Below are 25,995 nucleotides of genomic sequence, written 5' to 3'. Positions count from 1 at the left end.
CTTTCTCCTGGCGGACTCCCGGTGGGGTGACCGGGGGGTGCAGCGCTTGGAACACTCATCTCTTTTTGGCGCCAACCTGTGCGGACTGCTGTGGTGACTCCCCGCGGCCCTGAGTCACTGCCCTGGGACCATTGCCGGCGGGGAGAGGGACCCCCCCGTCGCGCCCGCTCTCCGGTGCCGCATCTTGCCCCCGGATCTGGGAGGGGGCTGGGCTGTCGGCCCTGGAGTCCCCTGCTGTCCTGGCCGGACGACGCCTCGGTGGCCCCCCGCGGCCAATCGTTGGATGTTGGATGGGCGTTCTAGCTTGAGGCTCCCGCCGTGGTGACGGCGCCCTGGTCCGGTCCCGACGAAGCGGCTGGGTGGTGCCCGTGCCCTTATCCTCGACCTCATCCCTTGTTGACCTGGTGCGGGGAAGTGCACCGTTCGCAGAGCGGGAGTCGCCGGCTGCCCTCCGGGGCCCCCTCACGGATCGGGCCTATATTCCCTCGGTCCGCCATGGGCAAGGAGAAAGGCCCCAAGCTGCTGGGCACGTCCCATCAGACGAGGATCGACCAGTTTGCCAGCTCGGACCCTCCGGGTGGGGGAGGGGCTCCGGCCACGAACAAAGACTTGGCCGTCATCCTTCAGGCCATTGATGCCTCCCGTACCTCCCTGGAGGGGATGGTTGGCGAGGTAAAGGTCGATGTTGCGCTCCTGCGGCAGGATCTCCGCAACGCCACGGCCCGCATTACGGAGGCAGAGTCCCGGATATCCACGGCGGAGGACGACATTCACCTGCTGCAAGACCAGGTCAGAGAACTCACAACCCATTCTAAAGAACTGCACAGGCGGGCAGAGGATGCCGAAAATCGTGCCCGTCGCAACAACTTTTGCCTGGTGGGCTTTCCGGAGGGAGTGGAATCTGGCCGCGCCGATGACTTCCTCGAGCAATGGTTCAAGTCCTGGATGCCGGAGAACGGGTTGTCGACCTGGTTTGTGGTGGAGAGGGTGCACCGGTCTCTGGCGGCCAAGCCTCCTGTCGGGGCTCCCCCGCGCCCGTTTATCCTGCGGGTCCTCAACTTTAGGGACAGAGACGCTATCCTGCAGGAGGCGCGAGTGCGTGGCCCCTTGACTTTTAACAACCACACCGTTATGGTCTTTCCGGACTACACCAGGGAGGTCCAGGAGCAGCGCCGCTCATACACAGAGGTGAAGCAAAAGCTGCGCTCCCTGGGTCTTCAGTACCAGCTCCAATTCCCGGCCCGCCTTCGTGTTGTCTTCCAGGACAAGACTCTGTTCTTTGATACCCCTCGGGCAGCCTGGACCTGGCTCACGGATGAAAAGCCTTTGCGCCAAACCGCGGCGACATTGTCCACTGCGGGGGCCCGGGGCAGGGAGGTACTTGGCGCCCGACGACCACGGCGCAGGAAACGCACGCAATCCCGGCTGCGCCGCGGAGGGGCGACGACCCGGACCCGGTCCGCCAATGCTCCTGAGAGACGTGTGAGAGACTCCTCGGCCTCCTCTGGGGCATCGTCTCATGTGGCTGGGGGACCCCGGCGCTGCCTGTCACCCAGGCCGGGGGGATCTCCCGCCCCCCTCACTATACAGTCTGACTTGTCTGACCTCTCTCGTAGTCCCACCATGTAACTTGTTGTCTGATCCAAATTTCCACGGGGAGAGGTGACAACCTTATTTGAGGGAGGGGAGGAGGGGGCTCTGCACTCCTACGTTTTCTCGCAAACACCTAGGACGCATCACTGAAATCCGTACTTCTGGAGGGGTCCACTACGCTCTTTACACCTGAGCATCTAGGCTTGGGGTCTTGTGACTGTTGGGTTGTTCGGGCGACAGATGCTTCCGTTCTGAAGTGTAGGGTGGGGGGTGGGGGTCTGGGGTTGGGGGCCTGTTGGCCGTTTCCTCTTGGGGAATTGCTTTGTTTGGGTTGGATTTGGTTTTATTTGGGCGTCTGTTACTGCACCACACTCGATACACTGTTGTGCCCCTCCCTGCACTCACCCGGGCGGGCCCCGCCGCTGCTTGCCCTCATGCACGGTCCATTGCCCCTCCCTGGTGCAGGACCCGTGGTCCTGGCTTCTTCTGGCCGCTTCCTCTCTGGCGTGCTCTGCTCCCATCGCTCCCATGGCTGATCTCCCCTCCAAGGCCCATATGCGCATTTTGTCATGGAACGTGAATGGTCTACTGGATAGACTCAAGCGCACTGCAGTTCTTAAATATGCTCAACGCAACGAGATCGACGTACTTCTTCTTCAGGAGACCCACCTGCTGGGCGAGAGGTGTCCCTTCCTGGCCAGATATGGGTACGACCGGGTGTGGCACTCGGGATTCTCTCGCGGATCTCGGGGGGTCGCCGTCCTGCTGCGCCGTTCTGTTCCCTTTGTCTTTACCCGGGTGGCCCATGACCCTCAGGGGATGGGGATCGCTGTCAGTGGCACGCTGGAAGGTCGACCGCTTACTTTTCTGTCGCTATACGCGCCGCCCACCGGGCTGGCCCAAGCATTATCCCATGCCGCGTCCCTGCTGGCCGCTCTCCCGCCGGGTGCTGTTGTTCTGGGTGGGGACTTCAACGCTGTCTCTGCCCCGCTGCTTGACTCAAATTTGTCGGAATGGTGCGGGTCCTCTACGCGCGTCCTCGTGCCCGAGGGCTAGTTAGCGGGGCGTTGTCGAAGCCGTTTCGGATCGGCCGGGGGACGCGGCAGGGGTACCCACTGTCGCCTCTCCTCTTTGCCCTTGCTATGGAGCCCCTTGCTGCCCTCGTCCGCGCGGACCCTCTTCTTCGGGGCTGGGAGTGGCCGGGCCTTGCGCCCGACAGGATAGCCCTTTATGCAGACGATGTGTTGTTGTACCTTGGCGACCCGGCGCGATCTGGTCCCCGTGCCCTCCATCTCTTGGGCCTTTTTGGCCGTGCGTCTGGCTTCTATTTAAACCCGCATAAATCGGTCCTTGTGCCTCTGCACCCCTCTCGGGAATGCTTTGACTGGCAGGACAGGATTCCCCTCCGCCGGCTGTCGTTTAAATACCTGGGTATCTGGGTCTCCCTGCTCCCGGAATTGAGCTGGGCCCTTAACGTGGCTCCCCTGGTCACAAACGCCAAGGCTGACCTGATGCGCTGGCAACCGCTCCCACTCAACCCGCTGGGGAGGGTGGCACTCTACAAAATGATGATCCTCCCCCGGTTCCTCTACGTATTACAAAATACCCCTGTGTCCTTTCCGAGGCCTTGGTTCCGCGAGATGGACGGGTTGGCGATTCGATTCCTCTGGGGCGGGGGGAGGCCACGGCTGGCTTTGTCGACGTGTCGTCTACCCACCTTTGATGGAGGGTTCGGTATGACCAACCTCTACCTCTACTATTTGGCCACTCGCCTTCTCGTCATTCACGATTGGTTCGGCGGGGGATGGTCCGACCCGGCCTACAGGGTGGAACTAGCCGATTTGGGTTTCCCCTGCATTTTGGATCGCCTATACGGAGCTCCCATCCCCGCTTCCTGCCCCGGAATCACTAGGGCGGTTTTCTTGGCCTGGCGAGCGGCGCTTCGCCATACCCGGTGGACAGGACGGCTGACTCGCGCCACTCCCCTTTGGCGCGGGGCGCTGTTGCGGGACGTTACTGCCTTGGAGGGCTTTCGGTAGTGGGACCTGCTCGGCATCTCCCAGCTGGGGGACGTCTGGCGGGGGGGGCGCATGTGCTCATACGCGGAGCTGCAGGAACGCTTCTCCCTTCACTCGTCACAATTTTATAAGTACCTCCAGCTGCGCCATGCCATACGCACCTATACTCCTCTAGATGTTCGATTGCCAGACCACAGTCCCCCGGAAGCTCAGGTCTTGCTGGGTAACCTGGGGAGGGGGGGTATTTCCCGTATACACCGCTCTCTTATTAACAATACCCCCGCGGTTCAGGACGGCCTGAGGGAGAGATGGGAGGGTTGGGTGGGACCCTTGGATGAGGTGGATTGGAGGGATGCCCTTATGGCCCCCCGGCTGGTGACGGCCTCCGCCAAGTTGCGGCTGATTCAAATATACTATCTCCACACTGCATACCTCACACCGGCGCGTCTACACCGCGCGGGCCTCTCTGTTGACGCATCTTGCCCCCGCTGTGGCTTTGATCCGGCCGACTTTATCCATATGGTGTGGTCCTGTCCGGACCTAGGAGATTACTGGAGGGGCATAGAGGCTGACCTCACGGAGGTGTTGGGCTGGGAGGTACCACACAACCCTAGACACAACCTGCTGGGCATCACAGATGGTCTACATGGCACCCGCGCAGAGAAGCTGTTTCTTATGACAGCGTTTATGGTGGCAAAAAGAGACATTACAGCGGCATGGAAACATCCACGGCCGCCTACTTTGGCTAAATGGAGTGCTGGTGTGGACTGGTGTGCGGCCCAGGAACGAACTCTCTATCAGGCGAGGGGCTGCCCCAAGAAATACCGTAGGGTATGGGGGAAATGGTTGGGCAATGTACTTTGATTGGGCGCTTTGGGGGGGCAGGGGCGGGGGACGGGGCTTCGGGTGGGGAGGAGGGGGACGTGATCTCACTCTGTGTGATTGTTCAGTGGTGGTTTGTCAGGCGCAATGTTTTCTTTTGCTGTGTTTTCAAAATCTCCAATAAAACTTGTTTATCAAAAAAAATACAACTGGTGAATTTCTGTGTTTTTTTTAGTTCAAAACGGTAATGTTGTCACCAACATATTCACCTAACTATAATGTTACTTTAACCTTTGGTTTTTTTCAGTGAACTTCCAAGGTTTAAAAAAAAAGGCAAAAGCAGATCTTTTTTATCATATCTAACTATAACATTACTTTAACCTTTGTTTATGTCAGTGAATTTCTAGTTTTTTTTCGTAACGTAAAGTAATTATTTTTTTCCCATACACTCAGCCATTCTATGGGGCCAAATATAATAAAAAAGGGAGGGAGGCCGCACTACCCCTCTCCCTGAGTCTTCTATATAGCCCCTACCCCAAGCCTTAGTAGACCCCGGGGGACCCCATCCATCGTGGGCAAATACAATAAAAAAAGAGGTGGGGTGCTGCTAGGCTCCCTCCGCAAGCCTTATTGGGCGATGTGGACCCCATCCCAGGGGGCCATACATTATATTTTTGAAAGTGAAGGGGGTCACGCAGCCCTCCTTCATGAGCCTTCTCAGGTCCCGGGGACCCCATGCCTCAGGGCCCAATGCACTTAAAAAGAGAAGGGGAGCATGGGGCCCAACTCCTGGGCTTTCTTAGGGACCTGAACCCTCGGGCCAGATGTGGATGTCCTGGTGCCCACCTGGGGCACCCACATACCATAGATTGAAGGCCACGGGGGCCCTTGCTGCCCCAGCCAGCTGCCTGTATGATGCGGGAGATGGCATTGCTCCCACCTGAAGGAAATAGCTATCTTTGCATGCTTCCATGGCATGGAAGCATGCGTTTTACTCCGCCTTCGCTTGATGGGTCACCCCAATACTTTCCATGCTCAAAGTAGGCAAAAGAGAGAGCTTTTTTAAAAACGTTTTGTGAAGAAGTGTCAAACGGCACCAAAGTTATTAGTAAATCAATAAAGGAATTTCCTATGGATACGCTGACCTAACTATAACTATCCAGTGGCAAACGCCACTGGTGTGGGTAATATATATTGGCCGTGCACAGCAGATGATGGGCACAAAGGCCAGACCCTGCGCTCAACCCACTAGCCATTCCCTGCTGCTCATGGCTATTGGGTGATAAAGCTGAGGCTTTGAGCCCTGCTGCCAGTGGCTGCTCCTCCGCTATGGCGGAGGAACGTTGCTCCACTGCTTTCAAGCAGTGCGAGAGGGGAAACATAACATGATAATAACTTCCAGTTATTATCATGTTATGTTTCCTTTGCGGGCAGGAGGTTGAATGGGGCTGCTCTGCTCACGGAGCAGGGCAGGGGCGGAGTGGTTTGCCACTCAAGTGCACAATGACTGCTTGGTCGGCCCTCTCGGGCCGTCCAAAGCAGTCAGGCATACTTCCCTGCTCCCCTGCTTCCCTGCTCTCGACACAGGCTGCATTGCAGCCTGCATGGAGAACATGCTCACCCCTACAGAACCTAGTTGAGCGCCATTTTACGGCGCTCTTACCAATCCCAACTCTGCATTGCAGTGTTGTGATTGGCTTAGGGGAGGAAGCCTGGATGCCTGCTTCCTGTTCCTGGAAGCTGACTCAGGAGAGCAGGAGACAGAAGACGTGGACCCGGCCTCGAGGTAATTAAAAAAATAATAATTTCTAAACCCTGTGAAACCCTGCGTCACACCCCCCTGTGACACCCCCTGCAAAGAGCCATGCAGGCTGCCCCTGCCTGCTGACGTCCAGAAATCCTGTCTCAGACTCTGTGAAGGCCACAACAAATCTTTTTTAATTTCAACTTAAGGAGAGGACCCTTTGGGGTCTACAGCCTGATATGGAGTGCTAGGGAAGGCTTCCTTGTATTGCTCCTTTCATTTCTTTAGAATCTGAGGACAGTGTACCAGCATCCTGCATTGGCAGACGCAACAGATTTTCTCTGTTGCAGCCTGCCTATCAGAGCCTAGCGGTCCTAGGACCGGCCTCTGGATCTCTAGTCTCAAAATGGATGATGAGAAAAAGGTCCTTCATCCAATAGGATTTGAATACTTTTTTCAATGAATCCATGGATGGTCACCAATAATAGGGATTCTAGAATGTTTGTTTGATGATGTCTGCTGGGGTTTTGAGATCTATTCTGACATCATTCACTGAATGGCCCCTTTAAATAACTTTAAATAACAATATTACAAATGGACAAATATGCAAAAGCACGGGAACTTTACTTAATTTGCTGCTACTTGTTAATTCTATGTTCTGCTGCTACTTGTTTTTATGCAATTTTTATGTGGAGTGTGTTATACTCCTTTTAATCTTTATCGGGACTCGCTTGGTCCTCGCCGGCCATTTTGAGTTCCCCACACGCTGACTGCGGTCAGCGCTCCACTCATTGCATGCCGCCCGGCCAAAGCCTTTACTTAATGGCCATAGGTCGGACGCGCAGTGGATGCGCTTATGGCGCACCAAAGGCTCGCCAAACGCAAGCCCATCTGCGCCCGTCCGAGACCGCACGGGACCAGGGGCCGCAAACTCTGCCCAAATATTAGTTCCTCCGGTACAGTTAATCCAATATTCAACTGAGCAACTGTTGAATCTTTGCGGTAAGCACCACCCTGATTGTAGTCTACTTCATCCTTTAGATGACATTATCACTCGTTCCTGTTGTAATTTTACCTTCTGCACAACACCCTCCATTAAATCAAATAGTGCAGTCATAGACAGTGCTCCCTTTCAGCAAGATCACTGCCTCTCCCAAGGCTGTAAATCCTCTAACAAAGTCTTTGACTTTTGGAACATTAATTGTCGATCCGTCCCCAAGCATAAGGAGGATATTTTTAATCTATTAAGCAGTGAACAACCAGACGCAATTTTTTTAACTGAAACATGGTTACACACAAGCTCAGGACCAGATGTGGCCACAGCCTTACCAGCTAATTATGCTATAGTCAGAAAAGACAAATTCTTTAATAAATCTTACTCATGCAAATTTGAGGATCTGCCTCTTGCTGGTTGTGAAGCAGCTTTATTCAAACTTACCCTGACTTCTCAATTTACTTTCTCTGGTGTGCTGGTTTATCGGCCCCCAGGACCGTCTGGTCCTTGGGCGTCGTCACTCCCAGACTTGATTGCCCCCTACCTACTTAAAATGGCTAACTTCACCATTTTAGATGATTTAAATCTTCATGTTGATAATACTGAGTGTACAACAAGCAGCGCATTGATCTCGGATCTGGCTGCAATGAATCTACTGCTTTGCAACAGTGCCCCGGCGCATATGGCAGGCCACTTATTAGATCCCATTTTTTCCAATTTATCTAACATTCAGTGCCCTCCTGCCCTTCCCTTATGTTGTTATGATCATTTTGTGGTCAAGTTTCACTGTACAGCCCCAGTGAATTTGTTTGCACCTGCATCTGGATCACAATCACAATCCAGAAACTGGGGAAAATTAGATATAGACGTTTTTAATCAAATCCTGTCCAACAGTGCTCCTATTATTGATTCAATGTCGACTTCTTCTTTGAAATCAATATACAGTTGGATTTCTAATGCAATTGATGACTGCCTCCCACTTTCCATTAAAAAATTGTATAATCATCGTCCCCCCGCTCCTTGGTTTACGGAACAACTAAAAAACGAAAAAAGCAAATGCAAAGCATTGGAAAGATGTTGGAGGAAAAAGTATTCATCTGAATCTAAAATGACAAATAAAATCGCTCTAAAAAACATACCAAGCTCTATGTAAACTAGCTCGAGCGGAATATGTTTCCTCCACTATTTCCAATGTACAGAATTGTTCACGTACTCTGTTTACAATGGTTAAAAAATTAACTGGTTCAGACACACAGCCCACTTCTCCTATTCTAGATGAATTACAATGCAACACTCTTGCTAATTTTTTTATAAATAAAGTGGAACAAATATACTTGGCACTTGATAAAATTAGGCCAACGGCTTCTATTCAGTCAGTTTCCTCCCCTGAGCTCACTTCTACGGCCGAATCCTCCACAAAATTGGAAACGTGGGCACCTCTTAATATTAATTCTTTAAAAAAAATCTTAGGCAGCATTAAATCAGGGTCTCCCTGTGATCTTCTTCCAGCTCCAGTACTTCAGCAACTTGAGTTGTCATCCATGAAAATTGTTATGTAGCTACTTAACGCTTCGCTCCAAGAGGCCATGGTTCCGCCTGACTGGAAACATGCCATGGTCCTCCCACTTTTGAAAAAGGCTAATGCTGATCCTGCCCAGTCCTCCAATTTTAGGCCTATTTCCCTTCTTCCGATTGTTTAAAAAATCTTGGAAAAACATGTAAATTTACAATTAACTAAGTTTATTGAATCTTCTAACTTCTTCCATTCTTCTCAGTCCGGCTTCAGAGCAGGTTTTTCGACCGAGACGACTCTTCTTGGTGTTACTGAAATGCTACAGCAACGTCTAGATACAGCTAACACAGTGGCCCTCATATTGCTAGACTTGAGTGCTTCATTTGACACGGTGTCTCACACCGTGCTAATTAAATCTTTGCAGTCTATTGGCATTACCGGTACAGCACTTGGCTGGCTGTCTTCTTTCTTATCCAAGCGGACCTTTCAAGTTTTTTCATCTAGGGCTATTTCTAAAATCCATTATTCTCCTTATGGGGTACCTCAAGGGTCGATTCTAAGTCCTCTTCTGTTTAATGTATATGTACAACCTTTGGCAACGATTGCAGAAGAGGCTGGGTTGTCTCTTTTTTCTTACGCCGACGACACCCAAATAATTTTTTCCCTTTCTGCGGAAAAGTTGCCGGGACCTTCAACTCTTCAAGTGGGTTTGAGTAACATTGCATCTTGGATGCAAACCAATCTACTCAAACTCAATGGTGAAAAAACTGAGGTCCTTATTCTAGGGAAAAATAAAGACTTTTGGGGCCCCCAACATTGGCCCAGCGTAATGGGTCCTCTACCTTTGCTCACATCTCAAGTCCGCAACCTGGGATTTATCATTGATAATAAATTATCCATGAAGCAACAAGTGGTAAAAACTGCAACCACCTGCTTCACCATTTTAAAATGGTTGAAGAAAATCATCTGGATGCTCCCTAGTGCTACCCAAAAGACCGTAGTCCAGGCACTCGTAATATCTAGACTGGACTATGGGAATATTCTTTATTTGGGAGCAAATAGGGATGTGTTACGTAACCTTCAGGTGGTGCAGAACTCCGCCGCCAGATTGCTTTGTAAAATCCCAAGAACGTCTTCTACCTCTATGCCTTGAGAGATCTGCACTGGCTTAGAGTTGAAAATCAGGCCAAGTTCAAAGCCCTGAACTATATGTTTAAGATCAAGGCAGGCACTGCTCCTCAATACCTGCAAAATCTAGTCCGTCCCTACCAGCCCTCTCGCCTGTTGCGCTCCACGACTCAGGAAAATTTGTGGTTCCTACGGTCAAACTCACAAGAATGAGTGGTCGCTCTTTTTCCTATCTTGGCCCACTCTTATGGAATTCTCTCCCCACAGTGATTCGCAAAGAAACACTCTACACGAATTTCCGTAACCTACTAAAAACCTGGTTGTTTAATCAATAATCTCTAATTTCTTTGGTTCCTTCAGGTCTGCGCTGGGAAACCCTTTTTGTGTAGCTGTGCGCATTATAAAATATTTTAACATAACATAACATGGTAAACATCAAGTCTGCGTTAATATAGCAATTCACTGTAATGTGCACCTCCATTAAGAGTAGACAAAGCTTCTGATGCTGACAGATAACCGTGACATTATTATTTATGTTTTCTTTAGAAATAGATTTTACTTTGACTAACTACCATATTAATTTACATACAACTATAATGCGTCTAGTTCAAGTCTGAGAGAACTGAAGAGCTTCTGGACAATAATGTGCAGAATTAAAAGATATATGCTCCAACCTGGAGCAGCATAGATTTCACTGCTTGGCCTCGAGATCCTCAGTTCCACATTAACAACATATATGGGATGTATGTTCAAACCACGCATACATTTACAACGTGGTTTGAACCACGAATGCGTCTTTACAATGCATTCCTTGACCATGCAAGTTATTACAACAACTTGCCTTGGGTTAAGCACTGGACTTTGGAGTAGTATAATTTACTATTCCAACTCCAGTCTGCGCAACAGTAGGGAAAGTGTTGGACTTAAAGTCCAACATCAGTACAAAAACGCTTTCCCTAAGGCAGGTCATAGTAACGACTTGCGTGGTAAAGAAATGGGTTGTAAAGACGCATTCGTGGTTCAGACGTGTTGTAAAGGCACAGCATGGTTCGAGCCGCGTTGTAAAGGCTGTTTCTCCATATATATGACTCATCACCAATCACGTAGGCTGTGTGCCACTCAGAACAAAGAAGACATGGATACAGTTCATCCTAGTATGTCCCAGTGAATACAGAACTATTCAGAAGACTGGCTATGTCCATGCAGTGCCCCAAACAGAACTAATGAATTTCAAAGTAGTGGGAAGTCCGAGAAAGAAGTTCAACTTCGAGGTACACGTCAAACAATTGAATAGCTACAAGATGGGATGGAAATACCAATACATTTCATTGCACACAGCAGATTGAAAAAACATTGGCAAAGCCTATGGGTCTGGGTTTTATGTACTAACACATGTAAACACAGGCATTCACAAATGCTATCTACATGTGTTACATATATGAATGCAGTTTATCACATAAAGTCTGCACTATTGGCTTTGTCAATGAAGGGTAAAAAGTGCCAAAAAAGAATTGCTTTAAGTTCAGAAGGACATAAAGAATTGAATGTGAAAAACAGAGCCATGACTGGGCATGCTATCCAAATGTAAAAGAGTCCCTCATGTATTCCAATGGAAGCACTTCCTGAAAGGGTGGAACGGGATACCAACTAGCCAATAGAATTAGGTGAGAGAGTTATACTCATCTGGCGCCAAAGCCCATTCTATGTAATTATAAAGCACAGGCAAAAACATGTCTTGCAGACTTGTGTTGTGAAGGCAGACCTAAAACGGAATTGCTCATTACTTTTTATTTTTTTATTTTTAACAGAGTCTCATTATTATGAAAAAAGATTTCTCTGGGTAACCTTGCTAACGTTGGAACTTCGATTTCACTGGCTAACCTTGGAAAAGGAGAGTTACTTGAGCCCTGAGTGAATTGAATAAAGAGAAGAAAAGGGACACAGACTGCGGAGCCCATTAAAACCTCTGATCCCAAAAACAGAACAATAGAGTTACTTCTCGTAAGACTCATAAACGCCATTTAGGGGGTCGGCAGAGTGACTGACAGCTACGATGTGCACCGTGGGCTTTCTGCAGCCCCCAACGCGAATGTAAAACATACAAATTCAGCAGTGCAATGGAAGCTCTCCTGAAAAAATGCACATTTTTAAAACGAGAATTTAAACTCTTCTTTAAAAATCTTCAAAATGACAACTTGCTGAAAACATTTTCAATTCTCACCCTAGTATTACTTATTGTTTGAAAGAACCGTTGGGAAAGACTTTTGTCTTTTGACTTTCTGAACTTTGAAGGTGTGTTTTGTGTGTGCACCAATCGATACTTTTTACTTGCCCCTTTAGGCTCTCTCATCACAATTCTTTATTTGTTTGATGAGCTTGAGTAAGTCAAACAGTGCTGTTTGCTCAGAGACGTAATACAAAGCACATACCTGGCACAGGTGGGTAGTTTCAAGTTAAGAATCTAATGTCAGTTGGTAAACAGTAGCATTACTTTGTTGTAAGAGCAGAGCAAAGTTTAGTATTGGTTTTATGGAGAGGCAAACTATATCTTTACTTGTATTTCATGGGCACCTACAATAGCAGCTCACATGGTCATGAGTATAACTGGTGGAATGGGCCCCAGGTTTCACCAAATATGCAACTGATTAAAGTTTAACTTTTCACACGGCAACATTCCCATGGCACAAAAGTGGCTACAGAATGTTTGTGTGGGAGATGGGATCCTACACGCTTTATTGAGGTGCGAGTTCATTTTAATTTTACTGTGCGCTTGGCTCAGTGAGTTGTAATATTTCGGTCTGCACTTTTGTACTGTTTTGGTATATTGCTGCCCTGGTTAATCTTTGATTTAAGAAGTTACATGCGTGCCAAAGGAGTCGATGTTGTGCTCCAGGTTCATGTGTGTGGGAAGTATGATTGTTTTTTTAAGACTATGTTCAATTAAGTGGAAAGTAAAGGCGAATATACGTTCAGAAAATCAACCCTTGACCAGGAAGGAGCTAGTGGTTTCTTAATACAAATGCCATACATTCCATTTTATATCTTACTGTTGGCAATTAAAGCAAGTGCTATCATTTTAATGCATGGACAGTGAAGCATTCATTCATTGATGGGAAGGTATATTGATACTCTTTATGCAAATAGCTGCTGCCACCTTGCAATGTAACTGGCAAACCTAAGTGTGGAAATGTGACGTTGCTGTAGGTGCAAGGGATGCTACAAGCGCCATTGCATCACACTTGGATACAGGCACACGGAGCAGGCAGGGCGAGAGCTTGCTGGTGCCTTGTTCAATTCCCCAGCAGAGTTTTCAGCATTTTGTTTGAACTATCACATTGCTGTCATCAGTCTGGCACGGAGCAGCACGGTGGAAAGCTGAGGTGAGGAAAGATTCACCAAAATTGATTGGTAGAAGTTCCCCCTTTCTCCGATGCAAGCTCATGAGATCGGATAATTATCCGCAATGAAATAACGAAGCAACGCCATTTCAATCAAGGAAGGTCAATGTACCTGTGAAATTCCCCAACTTGGGAGGACTTAAAACTAGTGAATAGGCATACCACCCTATCCATATTTCTTGAGTGTAGTAGGGACATATATATATTTTTGGTCCTGATGAGTAAAGCAGTGGGGCCTGCTTACGAAACATGTTGACCCAGTAGGGAGTATCTAATTGGTATACACCCCCTACGCAACCCCATTTTTTAACCATTCTCAGCTAGGGAATTTAATAAAGTTTGTTTTTTCCACTAGCTAGAGGATTTTTAATTTTTTGCATATTTCACTCACTAACCCTATCTCACTCACCATCACTTTACACATAGTTTTTCTTCCTTCACCTAACAACAGTGCTCCCATATATCTATTGGTTGAAGCACGCCCCGCCCCGTAGAGGGACGGGAAGACCCCCATGATGAAGCATGACACTATGGGAATTCATAGTGTGTGAGGGGTATTTTAAAAAAACATCAAGTGCCTTTATCTGAAATCACGGAAGGCACTGCTTTATTTGTTTATTCACTATTTAAAATAATAAAATACAAAAATATATTTCTATATCACATTGAGTAGAACCACCTTGTTTAGTTGTATAAGAGTAGCACCTTGCGTATGAAGACCTGACTGAAACCCAAGCGGGGAGGAGATAGAACAAAAAAGGCTAATCTAAGGTATCGAAAACCTTGGTAGCATCGAGTAAAGCAGCCACTGCCGGAAGCAATGGGTTAATCTGATGCAGGATGGAGAAGATAGTTCGTAGGTTATGACAAGTGGCGCGGCCGGGAATGAAACCAGATTGGTCTGGGCGGGTGATGAGTTGGCATGATTGGGAGTAAGCGGGAGGCGAGCAACTTGGCAAAGATTTTATTGTCTGTGTTGATAATTGAAAGGGGCTGATAGAAATCCCTCAGCTCAGGGGGTTTGTCCGGCTTGAGAAGTAGTGTTAAGGAAGCCTCAAGCGGCGATGGTGGAACTGTCCCGATTCAACGGATTCATTATACATAGCGGCAAGATGTGGGCTCAGTATAGGGGTGAAAGCCTTATAAAAGGAGGCCGGCAGACCGTCGGAACCAAGGGCCTTGTCACCCAGCATGCTATTTATGGCAGCTAAAATCTCCTCCCTAGAGAAGGGCTCATCCAAGTATTCCCGATGCATATTTCCAAGCCAGAGGAGTTGCAGAGTGTCGAAGTATTGGTCAAGTACATCGCGAGGCGGGACCGAACCGGCTGTGTAGAGTTGTGTATAGAATGCGATGAAGAGCGCTTTGATGTCTTATGGGGAGGTGGTGCGAGATGGCCCACCATCTTGCAGGGCAGTAATGTACGATGCTGCGCGAGGCCGACTAAGAAGATTAGCCAAAGTTTTACCGGGGCGATCACCCTCACCAAATCGGCATGCTCTTGCCTCTCTTCCGAGAAAGGCCAGCTCTCTATTAGCCTCATCGGAGAATTCAGTGAGCTTCTCGCGTATCTGAGCAAGTGTATCAACGTTTGGGTAATGGGCTAGGGAGGCGACCAACGATTTGATCTCCCCTTCAATCTTGTCCAGAGTACCACGGATGGAGCGCAAGACCCCGGATTGCTTAGCGATACGCTCCTCGCGAATAACTGCCTTGAAGCCTTCCCAGAGCATGGACGGGGAATCTACAGAACCCTCATTGAGCTCAAAGTAATTCACAATAGCGGTCTGTATCTCATCACAAAATACCGAGTCACGAAGTGCGTTAAGCGGGAGCCGCCACGTGAATGTGCGGCAAGGAGAATGAGGAAACCGGAGCGATAAGCTGACGGGAGCGTGGTCAGAAAGAGTGCGTGCCATATGGTCTACTGAGGTCATCCAAACTAATGCGTCAGGGGTGGTGATCCATAAATCCAGCCGGGACCAGCACCCCCTAGATCCCGTGACACACGTACCCTCATACGCCACTGGGTGAAAATGGTGCAATGCGTCGTATAGTGAGTTGTCCAAGAGGATGGAATTAAGAAGTGAGGTCACGCGTGGGTGGGAATAATGAGTACCGGACCAGTCTAGAGCGGCGGATAAAGTCACATTAAAATCGCCCCCCCAGAGGAGAACAGCAGGGCCAAGAGATGATATGCGGTGCCAGACTTGAGCAAAGAAATCTGGGTCATTGCAGTTGGGACCATTTATTGCCGCAAGTATCAGAGGCTGGGCCCGCAGGGTGCCTTGAAGTATAACAAAACGCCCGCCGGGGTCGGTAAACACCTGAGAAGTCTGCCATGGGAGCCCCCTGCACAGTGGTGTGGGCACCCCCCGGGAATAATTAGAGTAAAAGGAGGAGTGGATTTCGCCCCAATGGCGGTAGAGGAGTCTAGTAGCAGTGAGGTGCGTCAGATGGGTCTCCTGCAACTGCAAAAAAGCATATGTCCACCCTATGACGAGTGAAATGGGCGTGTACCAAGCATGCCTTACGGTAGTCATTCAGCCCACGGACGTTCCAGGTCCAAAGTGTAGTGTAAGTCATGGTGCTGGAGTCGAGGGAGGGACGTCTGGGAGCAGTGGCATGATGGGCAGAAGCTGCGTGTGTGGCCGAAAAGCGATGCAATGGGAGATGTGAGAGAAGAGCAGTGCACTAAATAAGGGAACATTTTGACAAAATATAGGCAGACCTATTTTGCAATCTCTGGAATAGACCGATGATACAAACAGAACTGGCCCCTTATCCAGAAGGAGCTCAACCTGAAGAGGAAACCTGATTACAGAGAGGACATAGGTAATCGACTGTGCAAAAAGAAACAACAAGGCTTCAGAAGGATAGATAATCGGATGGGTTTCAAGTAATGCGGCATGCGTTGGCGCCCACTCGAGTGTACGTAGTGTATGTGGAGGATAACAGTGCGAAACGGTGCAACAGGCAGAGGGATGACCCTAAACCCCCAGGCAGACACAAGGCCTTTAGAATACTTGATACAGGTTGCCTGTGCACACATGAAAAATAGAGGCAGAGCAAATATTGCAAATCCAGAATATAGATATGTAAAAACACAACAGTCACAGTAGTCCAATGTTGTATTTTGTTCTTTGTTTAATGCTGATCAGATGCCCAGCCAACACGTGTTTCGTCAGGGTGATGGACCCACAACTTCTTCAGGGCTAAGAGGGCTGATGGGCTAGGAGGGGATAAAATCTCTCCACCGGTTGTACTTCCGTCCCGGCTGATGAGGGTGAGTGACTCCAAAGAACAGAGCATCAGAGAGTATGGTGGTCGGGGCGTGGCTTGGCGCCCAACAGATATGGCGGCACACCGGTGAAGCTCTCCGGTGGGTCTTGGAGTTGCAATGCTTCCAGACCGTTCCGCGAGTCATTGAAGACAACTGCGGACAGATGAAGGTCGGGTGAGAGATGTGAGACCCTCGGCGCCCTCCTTCGTACCCAGCAAGCAACTTTATTTTCAAGGGCTTTGCTCCGAATCAGTCGCGTATTTTCACGGCTGCCATTTTGAATTGTTGCCGCGATCGCGGACATAATATAATTGGGGCCGATTTTTGTACAAAATATTTTTTGGTGCATCCAGTGTACCCTAGCACCCGAGCCTTGCATGATTCCTCTTCAAGGCATTAAGGTATGATGTTGCATAGTGCTGTTGCGAGATTATTAAGAGATTTGTGGAGAATGTGTTTGGCGGCCATTTTGTGATTTCCTGCGAGCCCTCACAGAGAATACCTGCCTCTATTACCACACTGCTGACTGGAAGTAAGCACTATGTATCAACTAAGACTTACAGTAATTGTTTTTTGATGCACACTGCATTCTCCAGCATCGGGGAATTGCATGATTTTTCTTCAGAATATTGGGGTACGATGTAATATATTGCTGTTAAAAGATTACTTAGGGATCTGTGAAGAAATGTGTTTGGCTGCCATTTGGTGATCTTCAGCGAGCCCTCTTAGAGAATACTTTTCTTCATTTTCTCACTGCTGACTGGAGGAGGGAGTGTTCGGTCAGCGTTATATGGGCAGAACAAAGGCAATCCGTCCTTCTTCATCCAAGAAGCATATCTTTATAAAAAATTCAAAAATGTTCACCACATTTTCTAAATTTGAGGCCTCTCTCTTATCCATGCCTCAGCACTTAAAAACAAATATGGATCCTTCCTCTGGAACTCCGGGGAAATCTGTTACTAAGCGTCTTAAAAAAGACCCTCCCTCACCACCTAAGTCAATCTCGCCTGTATCTATGGAACTGTTGCTTGAGGCAATCAGGGCCCTTCGACCCTTTATGGAAGAGACTAACACCAAGCTGCAAATCTTAACGGATAATTGGTCTCAACTAGACATGAGGGTCTCTGCAATCGAGAATACAGTTTCTTCCTCAAAAGAGACATGCGTAAATGTTTCTCAATTACATTCTCAGGTTTCTACACTTCAGAAACAGGTTGAGGATCTCGAAAATTGTAACAGACGGAACAACTTCCGTATCTACGGCCTGGGAGAAGGACTTGAAGGTTCAGACTCACTTACCTTCTTTAAATCATTTCTCCCTAAACTACTTCACATGCCAGAAGGAACTATACTCAACATTCAACGAGCTGGGACGTGCTCCATCTCACGTTACTCCCTCACAAAGACCAAGAGGAGTCATCTTATACTTCTTGGAATATACAGATTTGTTGAAAGTACTCTCAGCGGTCAAAGCTTCTCCAAGAATTACATGGTCAAGCTCGTCTTTATTTTTCTCACAGGACTATGCTAAAGCTACTGCTAATAGACGTAAGGCTTTCCTTAGCATGAGAGCTGATCTACGTTCCATGGGAGCCCGATATGGCCTTTTTCATCCGTGCATCTTCAAAGTTACGTACAATAACAGAACAACGACGTACGAAGATCCGACACGCTTACAAAGCTTCATAAACTCTTGCAAAACAGATGATATGGATTTTTCTAGGTCCTCTTCTTCTTTCATCACTTGATAAATGTTATTTCTTTCTTAGGTTGTTCAGACTCTATTTTCTTCTCCAAAGTATCCCGCTACTTAAGAAATGATTCTCTACAGTTTTTGTTATACTTACTGTTCTCACAAAGTTACACTTTATGTCAAAGTTGTTTAATTCTATTGTTGGTATTCCTGTTATCGATTGATCCAATATATGTTCCAATTGTATGTTCTAATAATTATCCTAATCCTTATTATTTGTCGTCTTCACAGATTTTCTACCCCCATATCGTGGTTTCTCCTCGATCCTCTGTTTGGCTGACACCGGATGTGTTGTCTATTCCATGTGGTTCCACCCCCCCCACCCGTGTATCCCTGAGTCTCCTTTTTGTAGGTATGTTATCTTCTTGCATTTTCTTAGGTTTGTTCTCCGTCATGTCTTTTGTTTTTTGTCTTGCTTTGTTAGTTCGTATTTTTTCTTTTGCCTGTGTCTCCTGTTTCTTCACTTCTTCTTATCTTTCCATTCTTATCATTATTTCGGTCATTACAACTATGAATATTTTTATTTCTTCACCCTCTTATTACCTATCTACCTGGTTTTTCCTTTTTCTTATTCTCGTATTCGATTCTCATTCTTCGCTTTGGCTATTTGATCTGTTTGTTTTTCTTTACTCTGATATCAAATTAATCACTTACCTCTTAATTTCCTTCTTTCACATTCCACATTGTTGTTACAATGAATTGGACTTCTGTTTTACATTTTTAGTTCAATTTGTTTTTAATTACTTATGTCATTAAAATTCTCCCATCAAACGGCAAAGAATCCTGACCCACTTTGCCAAATTAGATGCTGACATTGTATTTTTGCAAGAAACTCACCTCTCGGATGCTGAATCGTTCGTTCCCAACAAACCACATAAGTCTTTTGTTCATGCTATCACTCAGCATAAACTCCTGGATGCTTGGCGTCTTTGTAATCCGACCACTAGAGAGTCCACTTTTTATTCCCCATCCCATCATACTCAATCAAGAATTGATTATATATTTGTCTCTCATACCATTTCGCAAACTCTTACAAATGCAGAGATTGGTCCCATTTTATTGTCAGATCATGCTCCCGTCTCAATTGGCCTTGACATTCTACCTAAAGTTACAGGTCCCAGAAGATGGCGTTTTAATAATGCTCTCCTCTTAGATCCAAAATTTACTGCTTCCTTCACTACCTTTTTTAACGAGTTTTCTTAGGTGAATCAGACCCACTCCATGCCCTTCTCAACTTTATGGGATGCATTCAAAGCCTCAGCGAGAGATTTCATAATAGGCTTTGTTGCAAAGAAACAAAAAAATTCCCGTAAATTCACTAAGGATCTCCTTCAGGATATTAAAAGACTGGAGCACTCTTATTACACTACACACTCGAAGGATTGTCTTACAGCTCTCATAAATGCCAAAATGCAATTTAATAAAAAGTCAATGAAGGATGCCTCATTATATTTGTTAAAGTCCAGCGCAAAATTTTATGGGGGTAAAAATAAAGCAGGGAAAATATTGGCCAATTACTTAAAAATCAAGCATAACAAGCTAAATATTGAATCTATCTATGATGATAAATCAGATTTAACATTTAAAGATGCTGACATTTTGAATGAATTCTCTCTCTTTTACAAATCACTATATGCTTCCGAAACACAACCCTCTGATCACTCCCTACTGCACTTTTTCTCTAATATCCAAAAACCTCAACATACTCTACCGGACCTATCTTCCCTGGAGTTAGATCTGACGCACTAAGAATTATTAAACGCTCTTCAACACCTTAAAAAAGACAAAGCACTGGGACCGGATGGTTTCACCGTAGAATTTTATCAACACTTCTCTAAACTTGTAATGCCCAAGTTACATTCCCTAATAAATTCCTTTAGCACATTAGGTGGCTCCTCGGGTTCTTTCTCAGAAGCACATATCTGCCTCATCCGCAAAGAAGGTAAAGACCCCAAATATTGTAAAAATTATAGGCCCATATCCTTGGTTAACATCGACTACAAAATCTTCTCCAAAGCATTAGCTATACGATTAGCTTCCTACTTACCTGATTTGTTGGGAAAAGAACAATCTGGATTCGTCAAGGGTAGATTCATAACTGATAATACACGACTCCTTTTCAACATATTATCTAAATCTTTCCATCTAAATCAATCCCTTGCGGCGAAAGCATTAGATGCAGAAAAGGCGTTTGATAGAGTCGAGTGGACTTATTTGTTTTACACCCTCAAAGGGTTTGGTTTTGGTCCTAAATTTACATCCTTAATCTCTCTTCTCTATTCCAACACTTGTGCGGCTGTCTGCGCCAATGGTTTGGTTTCTCCATTCTTTGATTTAGGGGAGGAGTACGTCAAGGATCCCTCTTTCCCCTTTCCTTTTTAATTTAGCTTTGAAACCTTTTCTCTCTAAATTACGTCGAAACCCAAATTTACACATTGTTTTCAAACATTAAATTCCCATATTAAACTTGCAGCTTACGCTGATGATATCTTGCTTTTTTTGTCAAAACCAAGTGACACAATCCCGGCCTTTTTGGCGGAAGTACAAGCCTACTCGAATATCTCTGGTTACAAATTGAACAACGATAAATGTGAGATTTTACCCTTAACTAAGTACACTTTTAAGTCGGATTTCAGTGCTTCCAACTTTACTTGGAGCCCTAACCACATTAAGTATCTAGGATTGCACGTTACTTCTTCAATATCGGACATAGTAGCATTATGCATGAATAAATGCATACAAAAGATTTCGGATTTATCCACTAAATGGCATCCCCTCTATTTATCCTGGTGGGGCCGCCTTGACACTATAAAGATGATGTTGTCGCCTATAATTCTTTACACCATTTCTAACATCCCGGTCCCTATTCCTACTAAAATCTTAAAGAAAATTAACTCCACCCTTTCTTCCTTCATATGGAATAATAAGAAGTCCCGAATGTCTCTACTTAAACTCATTCACCCTAAAACAGAAGGTGGGGTTAACTTTCCTGACTTTCAGGCGTATCAGAAAGCATTCCTCTTACGTCAAGCCTCACTTTGGTTGCTTGATCCTACAGAAGACTGTCCTTTATGGACTATAACTGAGTGTCTTTTTTTATCCCCATTTTCCTTTTATGAATATCTTTCCATCTCACGCAAACCACAGACCTTGTCCACTCCCATAATCAAACTGACCTCTAAACTCCTGGAACCTGCATTCCTCCCTGCACATAGTACTATTGATTCCTTCCTCAACTCAACAATTTGGCATAACAAAAACCTGACTATTCGTAATAAACCATTCTATTGGAAGACTTGGCGACAAAAAGGTTTAATATGGATCCATCAGTTATTCTTACAATTGGATTTTTTACCTTTTTCATCACTTAGTCAATTATTTAAAATCTGCCTGCCTCATTTATTTTTAAATACAATCTACTTAAGAAAGCCGTGATGGATAAATACACCCAATTATCTGCCATATCTACTGCTTCCAATATCTCGGATCCTTCCTCACAACTTCACACTTTGTTAAAAACTACACCCAAAGCTTCCACTATATACAGTTATCTACAAGGTAAAGACACTGTTAGGCAGAAATCCAAAGTAGAAGAGGCATGGGAACGAGATCTTATGTTATCCTGGCCAGTGTCTTTATGGAATAACTTATGGACCAAAATAAGTAAATCATCCAGAGCAGCTAACATAATGCAAACGTTGTTTTTTGTTTATAATAGACTTTTATTAACACCGAATGCTTTAAGCAAAAGATTTGTGACTGTGCCAGATGCCTGTTGGACATGTTCCTCTCCAAATGCTGACTTATTTCATATGTTATTCTCCTGTATACAATTTCTGGAAACAAGTATGGTCTCAAATTAACCTAATGTTTGGAACTAAACTTTCTTTTTCCGTTACTCATGTTTTCTTAGGAAGTCTCTCATCTTGCTGGGAGAATGTTACACTAAGGTGCCGATTCCGATCCGTTAAAAAAACCGTCCGACTCGTATCCGTCTTTTTTTATGTACGAATTGTACAAGTACCGTACAAACTGCGAAGTACGATTCGTACGTGAAAAATACATAAGAATTGCGTCGGGAAAATGGTCCGAGAGGGAGCCGTAAAATTTTACGTCCGAATAGCGTCGGGAAAAGGGAGGGTCCGATAGGGAGGGACCGATAGGGAGCCGGAAATTTTTACATGCAAATCGTAAAACAGAAGTCCGAGCGCACTAGTACGATCCGTACTGCCCGTCCGAATACACAACCGCATGTAAAAGGCCCCGTACGGAGTGAACGCTGTAGCCTTCATGTACACGGGTAAACTTGTGCCCGAATACGAGTAGTACAGCCCCCCTCACCCCGCACATGTCAGCATCGTACCCCCGTACGTCAGCACCATACCCCCCTCCGCACCGTACCCCAACACCGTAGCCCAGCCCGTACCAGTACGCGCCGCACCCCAACACCGTAGCACAGCCCCGCACCTGTACGCGCCGCACCCCAACACCGTAGCACAGCGCGCACCTGTACGCACCGTACCCCAACACCGTAGCACAGCCCGCACCAGTACGTGCCGCACCCCAACACCGTAGCCCAGCCCGCACCAGTACGCACCGCACCCCAACACCGTAGCATAGCCCGCACCTGTACGCACCGTACCCCAACACTGTAGCACAGCCCGCACCAGAACGCGCCGCACCCCAACACCGTAGCCCAGCCCGCACCAGTACGCGCCGCACCCCAACACCGTAGCACAGCCCCGCACCTGTACGTGCCGCACCCCAACACCGTAGCACATCCCGCACCTGTACGCACCGTACCCCAACACCGTAGCACAGCCCGCACCAGTACGCGCCGTACCCCAACACCGTAGCACAGCCCATACCTCTACGTGCCGCACCCCAACACCGTAGCACAGCCCCGCACCTGTACGCGCCGCACCCCAACACCGTAGCACAGCCTGCACCTGTACGCACCGTACCCCAACACCCTAGCACAGCCCGCACCTGTACACACCGTACCCCAACACCGTAGCACAGCCCCGCACCTGTACGCATCATACCCCAACACCCTAGCATAGCCCGCACCAGTACGCGCCGCACCCCAACACCGTAGCACAGCCTGCACCTGTACGCATCATACCCCAACACCCTAGCATAGCCCGCACCTGTACGCGCTGCACCCCAACACCGTAGCACAGCCTGCACCTGTACGCACCGTACCCCAACAGCCTAGCACAGCCTGCACCTGTACGCACCGTACCCCAACACCGTAGCACAGCCCGCACCTGTACGCACCGTACCCCAACACCGTAGCCCAGCCCGCACTTGTACGCACCGTACTCCAACACCGTAGCACAGCCCGCACCTGTACGAGCCGCACCCCAACCCCGTACCCCAGCACCCTCACCCAGCATCGCGTATGTACGGACCGTACCTACGCGAAAAAGACTCGTACAGAACCAGGACACAGTAAAACAGCACAAGGAGGGTCAATTCGACTCGCACAACACCACAAAACCCGTCAACATGACAAAATACATCTCTATGACTGACCTGCCACATCCAAACTGCCAAACAGAGGACCAAATCACAACCACCTCTTATAACACACCCACCACAAATTCAAACACAGCCACACCCAAAAATTGGACCAATAAAAAGGGCCCACACACACAACCCATGAGCCATTGCAACAGACCCACTGCTCACAGACACCACAGACAAACAACTGCACCTTACTCACACCTAAACTACACCTTCAGTTACACACCTTCACACAACCTCCTTCACAAACACCCCCTCTTCACCTTCACACACACACCCTCACATTCACACCCACAACCATCTACACCCACACCCCACACCATGCCCACTGACAAGAATCCAAAGTTCACTACGGCGCAGCTGGAGCTCCTTGTCAACGAAGTCATCAGAGTCGAGCCACAGCTGTTTGGAACATTGGTCCAAAAAACCAGCCTGTGGCAGAAGATCGTCGATAAGGTGAATGCTGTTGCGCCCATCCGAAGGACCAGGCATGAATGCCAAGCCAGGTGGTACGATCTGCGCAGGGCAGTCAAGAAGAAGATGAATGAGGAATACGCCCAGAGTAACATCACTGGAGGCGGGCTGCCCCGCAGACCCGTATATTACCATCCCTGGGAGGAGAAGGTGATGGCCATGCTTTCGCCAGTGGGAGTACATGGAGTCGAAGGAGTCGCAGAGCCTGGTGAGTACACAAACAACTCACGTAACATGGGGGGAATGGCATCCACACCCCAACTACAACAAATGCACACACCTACCCCCAAGCCCTCACCGCACACAACCACACCCTAAAAACCACGCTCATGCCACTAACGTCTCCATGCCCCATTCACAAATAAAGGCAATGCCATGTCCCAGGCCACACCAACCACAAACCCAAGACTGGATGTCCGGGATGCTGAGAGGGTTGGGCCCACACAACACATTGTGCAACTCAGAACCAGACACCAATGCCCACAGCTCATATGGCCTAGGTACATACCCATGCACCATGCCCAATGTACAGGGACTGGCAAAGTAATGACAAGGTAGCTGACACTTGGCCCTGCTGTAGGCAGCACAAGGCCCTCCTGTGACCACTGTACACTCAAACAACTCCACTAGCTCACATACCCAGCACAGGAACTCACACACACTGTCATGCCAGCATGCACCATGAGGGGACAGACACATCACCTGGGAGACCCAATGACAAATCACACTACACACAACAGGCCTGGTCACACCCCCCCCTCACACAAGCACACACCCCCGGGGCAGGCAACGGATTTACCCACTCTCACAATTGACATGTGACACAACAAGACCAATCCATAGCCAAATAAGCATCCCAGCAAAAAAACTACTGGCAAACACTCAGGAGCACATACCAAATTGTCCCCCGCAACATACCCATCCCCAAGTGTACATTGAGAGGAATGCTAGGCACATCCAACCACCTGGAGGAACTGTGACTACTTGAATATGTATGAAACATGGATGTGGCATGAAACAGCATTAACATTGTCTCTCTCTCACACACAGGGCAACGTCATCGACCTCTCCCCAACAATGGGGGGGAAAAATCACAGTCCCAGGCTCAGCGTGAAGATGACCCCACCGGCAGCGACGACTCTCACCACTCCGTGGATGACCCCGACCAACCTGGCCCCTCTGGTGCCCAAGCCCCTGCAGCACCTGCGTCAGGTACATCTGTGCGAACCACCACCCCCATTCCTGCCACATCCCAGGAGACACCCAGGAGCCCTGCTCGCACCGAACACAGCCAGTCTGACCAGGAGGGACAAGGTTCTCCGGGCACCCAGGAGGAGGCAGACGACCACGCTAATGCCATCCCTCAGGGGTCCCGTAGACCCGATGTGCCCACAACGGCAGGCCCGGCTCGTGTGGGCAGGGGTGGTGGGAGTGGAGGCAGGCGGAGGCGAGAACCTGACCAGCCAGCTGAGGGAACCGGTATAGCACACATGCGCCACATCCTGGACACATACCGGCGTGATACCAGGGGCATCAGCCAGGTAGTGGCGAGCCTCAACGAGATTAAGAACCTGCAGGCCGAGCAACATGCCAGTCAACAACAACACCAAGGACGGATGGAGGCAAGACTGGCTGAGCTCCTGGCGGTGCAAACGGACATGAGCCGGTCACTCCGTCGGATTGCCGACAACATGGGCAACCCTCCCTGTACACCAGGCGAAGACCAGCACCAGCCACAGGGAGGGA

The sequence above is a fragment of the Triturus cristatus genome, chromosome 2_2 (genome assembly GCF_964204655.1).
Source record: "Triturus cristatus chromosome 2_2, aTriCri1.1, whole genome shotgun sequence".
In the NCBI taxonomy this organism is placed as follows: domain Eukaryota; kingdom Metazoa; phylum Chordata; class Amphibia; order Caudata; family Salamandridae; genus Triturus; species Triturus cristatus.
The sequence above is the reverse complement of the archived record's forward strand: the minus strand, read 5'-3'. Positions refer to the sequence as shown.